This window comes from Cupressus sempervirens, chromosome 2, assembly GCF_028749045.1.
Source record: "Cupressus sempervirens isolate cs-2001-9-10 chromosome 2, ASM2874904v1, whole genome shotgun sequence".
Classification (NCBI taxonomy): Eukaryota; Viridiplantae; Streptophyta; class Pinopsida; order Cupressales; family Cupressaceae; genus Cupressus; species Cupressus sempervirens.
This window is the reverse complement of record NC_143119.1, coordinates 598256444-598267047: the sequence shown is the minus strand read 5'-3', so window position 1 is coordinate 598267047 and position 10604 is coordinate 598256444.

Genomic DNA, 10604 nt, shown 5'->3' with positions numbered 1-10604 from the left:
AATAATTGCTAATCTCCTTCCAAATTTCTTTCTTAATCGTTGTTGGTGGCCCATACACATTAATAAGTAGGAATTGAATTTCACTTTTGAAGCTTTTTACTCTTCCCCCCATCCATCCATTATATTGGATACAAGAGGAGTGAAATCTACCCTCCTTGGGTCCCATATAATACCAATCCCACTCGAGGTCCATATTGAATCATCTAGTTTCATTTTCCAAGAACCTAGTTTTGTTCTAAATTTTCTTTCTTTGTTAAGTTTTAATTATCATATTAATACTATATGTGATTCAAATAATGTTAAAATTTTCTTGAGTAAGCACTTTTTGTTAGGGGCATTCAAGCCGCTAACATTCCATGATGTTAGGTCCATGGTTCCACGGGAAGGAACTTCTCCTTCCTTGCATTCAGAAGATTGTTAATCTTTTTCTAGTTACTAGCCATACCTTTTGGTGGTCTAAATTCAACTAAGGATTTTTTTCCTTTTTTTTTCCCCATATTTTGGATGTTCCAAGCATTTAAAATTCACTACTATACCAAGGTTGTCTAGATACTTAGTAGCGTTCTGCACGCTTGTAGAAATAGATCCATCTTCCTCTTTATCTGGATATTTTGTTTCTAATTCTTTCATAATTTTGTTACTAATTCCTATATCATCCTTGTCCATATCTCTGTGTAATATTTTCTTATTTGATTATTTACTCTATTTATTTTATCTATATCTTGCTAAAAATCTTCTAATTCCTTGATCCTAAACTCCCAATTTTAGAATTTTCCTACTTTGTTCCTATCTAGATTATCCAAGCACTATTTATATGGCATTTCTTCTTGATTTATCAATTTAGGTTCCCTTAAAAATGTCTCCACATCAATAGAAATATATCCACAATCACCTTCTCTTTTCTCTTACGAAGGTGAATTATTTTTCACTTTCTTTTGTTTTACATTATTATACTCTTTTATTGTTACTATATCCAATTTTTTATCTTCCCCTATTCCTATTAAGGTGCCTAAGACTATATTTTTATCCAATACTAATTAACTATTTCCCTCGGTGTATATTAATTTGTGTTTTTCTATATTATCCTCTAAATCCCCATCTTCAAATTCTTCTTTATTCATTTCCATGATTCTTATAACCAACCATCTTTTTTCCTTTATCACTTCTTCGCTTTCTTCATGTTCTTCTTCAGCATCAAGATCCTTAGGGAAGTCTTCTTCATCTGAGTCAACTCTATCTAAAGTAATGGGGGATTTAGGTCCATCCTCTATATTTACTTTGTTCAACATTTTTTTCTCAACTTTTGTTAATTTCTTTTGAACATCATTTGTTCTAATTCCATTATTTTCAAGATTAGAAGTAACATTTTGCTCCTTTTTCCCTTCTATTCCTTGTTGGTTTCCATGCATATTTTCTTCTTCTAGGAGATGTCTACTTTTCTTCTTCAAGGGGATGTCTACCTCCTATTTTTGTTTACCAGAACTTATATAGCTTACAATCTTTTTTTATTTTTTATTTTTTGAAATAGTTGTTGCATTATCTAACTGTCTTTCTATTTCTTGAGTTGTTGGACTGATTTGTTTCTCTAATTATTTTAATATTTTGTTGTATCCACTCTACTACTATTATAAATCAATGAAATACTTTCATTATTATCTCTACTCTGCATATTATTCTCCTCCTAATTAACTTCAATTCTATTTTTTGTATCTCTACTTCTTTTATGTTATCTTGTTGGTTGGGCACACTCCTACTTATCGTACCTTCTTTATTTAATTCTTGCTTAGTGTGCACATTGCTTAATTTTGATCCAATCTTCTCTATGTTTTCCACTTCCTTTGAGTTATTTGTGGTAACTCCTTCTACTAGGTTGTTAGTTTATTCCTATTTGTTTAGGCTCTTATGTCTAATATATGGCTCCTCCATTGGTCTTTCTTGTGAAATTAGTATGGATTTGTTTTCTGTGCATGATTTCTTTTGACCTTGGATAGATTTTAGAGATGAAAATGTGATGTCATTTCTAGTGATATTTCTATTCTAATCTAAACTATTTTCTTGGACCTTAGCTTGATTTGGTTTTTGAAGGCACCTCTCTATGTGCTTTGTCTCAAAAAATTAGTTGGTCACTTAAATCACTTTGGATCAAATATTTCACATTGTTCTAATCTAATAATATTATCCTGAACTCCAAAAATTTCTACCTTATTTATATCATTCCCCTATAATGAATTTCCTATTTCCTTTGGCTATTCTCTAATATATTGACATATTATATCCTAATTTTTCTATTTATTTGAGTAACATAGGGTTTTGAGTGATGTATCCCTTCCTTCCTCCACTATTTCCCCTTCCCCTATTTCCTCTACTTTATAGAAAATTTCACTTGCTAATTTTAGCCTTGGAGTACTTAGACTATTCTCACTTGTTGTCCCTAATGGTACTCTAATATGATGCTCCATATTTACTTGAAATTTCCCTTATTTGATTCTTATTCCTTTTAATGATTATAGGAACAAAATATTTTAAATTGGCATTTCTTTCATTATACTTGAAGTTACCTGTCTTGTCTTAGAATACTTAGGGGAATCTATTATATGATTATACTATGGATGTGCCCTTTATATTTTGAGTAGTTAATGTTGTACATTGATTTTTTTGCTATAATTTTAATTGGCTTGATTCACACACGTCTGGTTCCATATTAATTAGGAGCTTGATATCATTTGAATTTTTATAATTTTCTTTACTACTTATTAGGTCTTTTATAGCCAAACTAATATGTTTTAATATTTGTATATGTATAAGTTCTTTTGGAAATGTTTTTATTACTACCCAAGTAGGTATACATAACTTCTTAGCATTGTGTTTGCTAAGGTTTGGGGTCCATTTAATAAACTTAACACAATATCCTATGTAAAAACATATAGAGCTAGAAAGATGCTGATTTCTAATTATTTTTTCTTTACAATGAATATATACCAATTGATTGGATTTAAGGAAGATATACTTACTTGTTCCGCACAGAAATCTTTCAACCATTTTGAAAAATTTGGATTCTTTTTTTCAAACCATTCTAGTAAGAAAAAAGCCCTAGAGCTTGACATTCAATGCATCTTCTCTCACTATCCTTATCACTAATATGGAGAATATTTTCACAATTTTATGTTGTTGGCCAAGGTAGACATTGAATGGTCATTTATCTTGTTATTATTCTTTGATCTTTGGGGTGTCCTTCCAACATACCATCATTTGGGGACTTTGTCCTAGTTGCATTGCTTACTCTGCTAAATGGTTGTTTTGGATTAAATTTTTTGACCTTCATTTGATAATTTAGCATGTTTTCTATGAGGTGGAATGTAAATTTTGTCTGCTTCACCCTTCTTTAAAGTTGTTGGGAATGACTCTTGTTTCTCTTAAAAGGGTTGTCTATCTAATTTTTTGCTATCATCGCCTTTAATGTTAGTTCCTAATGAAACCCTATTTGATTAAGATATGTGGCTTGGACACTGGTTGATTTTACCCTTAGGGTTGATAAATTTCTTATTATAAATTTGTCCCTAGGTCACTATGATCCACTTTCCTTAGTTTTGTTTGTTTTCATGAAAGTAATTGGGGGGTTTTCTAGAATCATACCTTATCCTTATGGTTAATGTAATGTATCTTCCTTTTCCCCTTTGAATCTTGTGGAGGCTTATAGTCCTGGAGAAAAGCTGATCCTTCATTGTGCAAGTATTTGATTTTGGAAAAGTGTACTTTCTGTCTCTCAATGGGGTCCTTCCCTAAAGTTTTATATGGTCTACCACTATAATTATTATTTGGATTTTGGTTCTTGATAATGTCCTTCCCCACTGAAGATGTTTCCAAATAATTTTCTAGGATGTCATTTCTATTGTATGCCAGAATAGTTGTCGAAGATGCATACTTTGGTTTTTCAATGTATGAAGCCAAGATGCTTGCATTAGAGTTTGCTGATTGCATAGCCATCTTACTTTTTTCTTTTACATCAGTCGAAGATTATTTTATTCTCCAAATTTTATCATTACTCAAAGGATGTGTATTAATGAGTTTTCCTTTCTTCTATTTTTAATATTAATTTACCTCCTTAAATGGGTGTGTGCACCAAGTTGGTGTACGAAAAATTGAACAACCCATCAAAAAATTCTCAATAAGCTGATCAATTTATTCAAAAGTTCAAATGTTGACCAGGCTTGGCATCCAAGCTTGGCCATATTAATATAAAAATAACCCGACCGGATCTTATAAAACCCAATTAAGTTTTTTAAATTTATATTTCTTAAATCCAGAGAGAGAGAGAGAGAGAGAGAGAGAGAGAGAGAGAGAGAGAGAGAGAGAGAGAGAGAGAGAGAGAGAGAGAGAGAGAGAGAGAGAGAGAGAGAGAGAGAGAGAGAGAGAGAGAGAGAGAGATATTTATTTTAGATAAAGAGGTAGAGAAGGGGTTTGAAAGGGAGGGAGAGAGAGGGAGAGAGGTGGGTTAAGGGTTTGATTGGGGGGGGGGAGTGGTTAGGTTACTAAAAAATTTAATTAAAACAATTCTTTCTATTAATTTGTTTTGTTTATATGGCACTAATATTTTAACAATTTTTTTCTTACTTTCAATTAAAGTTTGAAAACTTTTCTCTATTAATATTTCATTATTCATCCATTTGATGTTCTATTTTGTCTACATGTTATTCCTAGTAATTGGGTATATATCATTAATGTTTCCAATAGGAAAGTATATATTTCAACTAATAAAAGTTCCAATGAAATTGAGTTTTACTTTTAAGATTATGTTAATTAAGTCCCTTTAAATTTATTTCTACCTATCTCTATTTTTAATCCAATATATGTTGCTACATGAATCATAATTATAAATCAGTAAATGAAGGAATTTTAATCACACCCACAAGACCAACTAAACCACCAAAAAATATAATAGAACGTAGCATATAACAGACCATATTTAAGACAAGTACATCTAATACGATTCTCTTACTTTTCAAGCTCATAACTTTATAATCTTAATCTATTTAATAGAATTATAGAACATTGCATTCCTATTATAATATTGATAATCTACATATCTCCAAATTGAATGTATTATGAAAGTTGAATTTAAAATATCTAAAGTGTTCCAATATATAATATAATAATAAACCACATTTTAGAAAAATAACCACTGTCACCCCTATTTGTCAATCAACAACTAAAAAAAAAAAAAACCTTTCATATCCCCAAATAATAACAATTACTAAAACAAAACTATATAATATATATATATATATATATATATTTTAACTAGCAAGCTTAAGTTATTATGCAAAAATGGGACAAACCTATGTGTTTAGGGAAACATAATTTAAATCATTTGCTAATTATATATCAATTTTGGTAAATTGAAAGATTCAATTTAAATGTCTATATACAACTATCTATTTTTTTCAATGAAAAAAAGTTAAAAGTTCTGTATAGATGCTATTTTGAATATTATATTATGATTAACAAATATAGATTAAACAATATTCTTCTATGAAATTATTAGAAGCATATGAATCTCAAATCTTAATATGTTAAAAAAATCATTGAGACACAAATTCTTTATTTTTTCTTTTACTATTAGTCATGTTATGCAAATCAAATATAAAAAATGATATTGATATTTGATTTTTTAACATTAGCTTATAAATTTTAACTATGAATATAAATTTTAACATTAATTATCAACCATTTGTATATATGTAAAATAAATACTATATAAATAGAATATTTATTCAATCTTTACATCCTCTTAATAAATATAATTTTATATAGCTTTGACTATTATAAACATAAAATTTAGTATTTGTAAGGAATTATCATGATTTAAGCATTACTATAAAGATTATTGACAATGAACATGACCTTTAAATAATATAATTGTTGAAATTATTAAACTTTATTTGTGAGAAAATTATTCTTTACTTTTGTCATATATATTCTTATGATATTATGACAAGTATATATAAAGTGAAATGAGGGAATGAATGCATATGATAAACAAAAGGAAATCTATTTTAAATATACTATGGTATTATATAATGATAGCTGAGATCAAACTAGATTTAGAATGAAGATGAACCGAAGACTAAACTTTTGCTGAACACTGTAAAACACATAAGACTGAATAACATGTGTTTGTATATGTTCTAATCACAGTGTTTTATCAACACTATATATACCAATGGGGACTTACGACCCATTGGGTATGTGGCTCCTATTGCTAACTTTGTTTTAAACAAACAATACAATACAACCAACATAATCACACATTTAACCAATCAGTCAAACATTAAATTAGTCAATTAGAATAACTTTGATTTGCTGTAATTATTATGGTATAATATTTTGGATATATAATATTTCTAGTTATATATATATATATATATATATCACTCTAATACAAGTAAAAATATAATACATCAAAGATTGTGATAATACACTATAAAAATATATTTATATTTTCAATAATATTTTATCCCGATTGAACTAACACATTAACACTCCCTCTTAGTTTAGAAGGATAAACACATCTAAATAGACCACCATTGGTAATATTTAGTAATTAGACATCAATGAAATCTTTGATCAGAAGACTTCCATTATACAATATCATATGAGTATTGGCCTATCAGAATATCAAAACATGATATTCACCAAATACTATTTTGTTATAATATTAGGTAACATGAGTATTGGCCTATCATAACGTCAATTGAATGATATTCACGAAGTACTCAATAAGGTAATGGCCTATCCGAATACCAAGGCATGATAATCACCAAATACCTATCATATATCTATACAAATGACTCATAAACTATCAATTTAATGACATCTAACACTTATTTTTTGGTTTACAGGATATGGCCTTTCATGATCTATTTCAACATTTACATAAAGTGTATATCATGATTTAAGTTATTGTAAGATTGTCACCTTCCAATAACTTCTACAAATACAAGTGATAAACATTTGAAAAGTCATCAGTTTCTTATGATGTACACAAGTGGCGAGCCCATTAAAACCGTCTAGTCACACACATAACATCAAAAGTTTACATGAAGTCAAACTCCTTCTGAATACAATATCAACTTTTTTGACCTTTTAGTACACACTGATATCTGATGAAGTGTCTAACACCCTCTAATTCTAATACCATCCTTCTAACCTCCTAGCAGCAAGTCATGTTGTGCTCCTTGGTTCAACAAGTATCCATCTATCTAGGAATGGTATAGTCTAGATATTCACATAAGGATACTCATAATCTACGTCATCAAGGGTATTCACTTTAAGAGCCTTATTTTATCTAACATGGACACTATATCAAAACTTCTTTGCAGATGTTGTCATGAGATTAAAAACTTCACAATATTTGGTAGCATGCAAAATGTACTAATCTTCTTTTCTTATATGTGCATCAACATCCTTGATACAAGTTACTACAATTGGAGTCTATATGTATAAAATCAAAAAACATCTCCCTACAAGTATTTGTCAAACAATAGGAATGGAACATTGATTATTATTTTTCCTTGATGTAAAATTCCCTCTCTTATATGGTTGAACAATTTTGTATCTCATCAAATATGACAAAAATTCAATCATACTCATCTCGTGATGCTCATTAACATCCTTTATAATATAAGCTCCTTCAATGGAGATAATGTCATCTTAAACAACTTAAGACCAATCCAAAGTCACTTTCCATTTTTTATAGTAGATGAATCCAATCCATGTGAAGCTTGTGCTAATTGCTTTTAACACTTATGGGAAATCTCCTCTCACCCAATGCTTAGGATGACCTATAGTAATGAGTAGCTGATAAAGTCTTCCACCCCCACTTTAAGTGACCAATATAAATTTGTGCTACTTATAATCTCCCTCGATATAGACATCCTTTGTATGACTCAATGCATGGAATGATATTGTTATGCACTCACTACAAATGCCAATAGCTATCATACTCTTTCTAGGATAAATAAGTATCTATGTTTATGTGACCATCCTTGGTCACACAACCAAGGAATCTAGTGATTTACCAGCATACATTTCCTTGAGGGAACTTATCAATTATCAATGCAAATTTGACTTTCCTTCATCATCTGGGGCCAAAGAATTTGCCTCTCCATTCAACAACTGATTTACAAATATGTGCCATGGACTTTATATAACTATCATCACGTATACTATTTGCAACAAATATAGACCATTGTGTACTCAATAACAAAATCCCAAGTGGAGTCTACACTTATATCAAATTCCAAGTCTCTCCTTGTATTTGGTCTTCTCTTCCTAAATAACTAATTTCTTCTTCTCACATGTGCAACTTATTCGTGTTCAACCAACTATATAGATTTTGAAGAGTTTTTCTAGAAATGCTTTGCACTGATTATCACATTGAGATTCATTTAAATTCAGTTTGGATGACTTAAACATCACACATTTTTTCAAGCATAATTTCTTCCTTAGTGTTTGATTTTTAAGGGTGACCTTTTGAATTTTGATTGTGTTGTTATTTCTCAATAAAAATAACATTTTAATATATTATACACTAATAAAAATAACAATACAAAGGGTTTTATGCATCACTTGATTTTTCCTGCGTACGGCTCTTTGTTTGAACTTTCCTTCCATGTTCTCTATCTATCATACCATATTTAGTGTGAGAATTTTTTAGGGCTAGTTTATAATAGCTCTAGTTAGCTATGACCTAGTAGTTGATATTGGTGTTCACACTGCTACTTTGGAAAGCCATGGCACCTCCATTGAACAAATGTCCTCGTAAGTTCATCCAAAAGCTTTTTCACGAGTTAATCTTGATATTATCCTTCCTCTACAAGAATTTGACTTTGCATGTGAATGGTTAAAATAACATTCTTTGATAGGGTATTTTGTGGGTAGGACTCCTCTTGAAGCCATGCTTTGAGAATGGGTTAACAAGAGCTAGACTCCCCATTGAGTCTACCTTGACACTGTGCAAAACCTTACCAAATGTTTTTTTAAAATTTCGCTTTTCTAACCTATCCCAGGTTGATGCAATTTTTAGTAATGACCCTTGGTCGGTTCACTCCTCCCTGCTTGTGTTCCAATGATGGTCATGAGACTTTATAGTCTCTAATGACAAAAATCTTAGGGTGCCTGTTTGGGTTGAGTTCCCTAGTCTACCCTTGCTAGCTGTTTATTGAGTCCATGGCCAACACTCTTGGAAAAGTTGTTACTAAGGAACACAAGAAGTTTTTTAATGCTTGCCCCAGTGACACATTTGCATTGAGGTTGATCTCTCTAAGGATCTCAAGGATTGTGTAGAGATTCAAGTTGGTTCCCACACCTTCTCTCAGAAGGTTCTCTATTTGAACCTACCTAATGCCGGTTATAGGTGTCATTCAACCAAATACAAGATAAAGGATTTCCCTTTGGTAGTACCTTGGGTTAAACCACCACCCAAGGATGTTCCTAATAAACTAGAGGAAGGAAAAGAAAAGGAGGAGTGGACCACTGTTGGGCACAAAGGCAAGGCTTATTCAAATACCAATAAGACATATGCTACTACAGTTTTTGTTCCTCCTATACAAACAGGAGTGCAAACCTTAACCATTATGAGATCAACAACAGTTTTACCAAAGTCAAATCTTATTGATTCATAGGTTTCACACCTTGTTGATTCACAGATTTCATACCCTATTGTTTCACAGGGGATCAAAGCGGCTATGAGGGCTACCACTCCTATAGTGGTTTGCACTCCACTAGCCACATCTTCCATTGTGATACATAATGTGTGGTGTTCTCGTAGTACTCCTGGACATGCTGAGAAACCAACAAAGAAGCAACATGCTATTATTCTAAGAAAGTTTTGTTGGAAATCTAATTGAAAAGATCATTGATGAAAAGGGTTTATTGTTAAAGAGGGAGATTGTTTTTAAAAGAATTTTTTCAATCATTGTTTTGTCATTGATGTCAAACCTACTATTTGTAGGAATGACAATTTCTTACAAGATCCAAGTACTATCACTTAGTTGATCGATGAAGAGGATTTGATCAACAAGATGTAACAAGAGAACCTAAGGGAAAGGTTGAGTTATGATATTGTAATGAAGTGCATCGATTAGCTAAGACAATGGTTAAATGATGTATTGGTAACATACTTGAAGATATAGAGGTTGGCCACACTAGGAAATAGTAGAAGTATAAGTTAGAACAAGGTTGACTACAAAGCTTAAACTAAGTTCATCAGTGGGTGCCAAGCAAGCAAGTTGAAGTCGAGCAGATAAACAATCTAGTGTGTGTCAAGTGAACTTCAGGTGCCGAGTGAAGTTCAAGTGCTTGGGAAAGTAATAGGTTTCAAGCTTTAGAAAAACTTAGTAGGTGCCAAGTGAAATTTAGGTGCCAAGCACCAGTTAAAACATAGTTGATACCGAGTAACACAATATGTGCCGAGCACCAGTATTTCAATAGTGCCGAGCTGCTACATTATTTTAAAAGTTGAAGATTCACCAAATTTGAGCCGACATAGTTGTTACCTTGAATTTTTTGAAATAGTTGGAGGATAAGGATGATGAGTTGGTGGC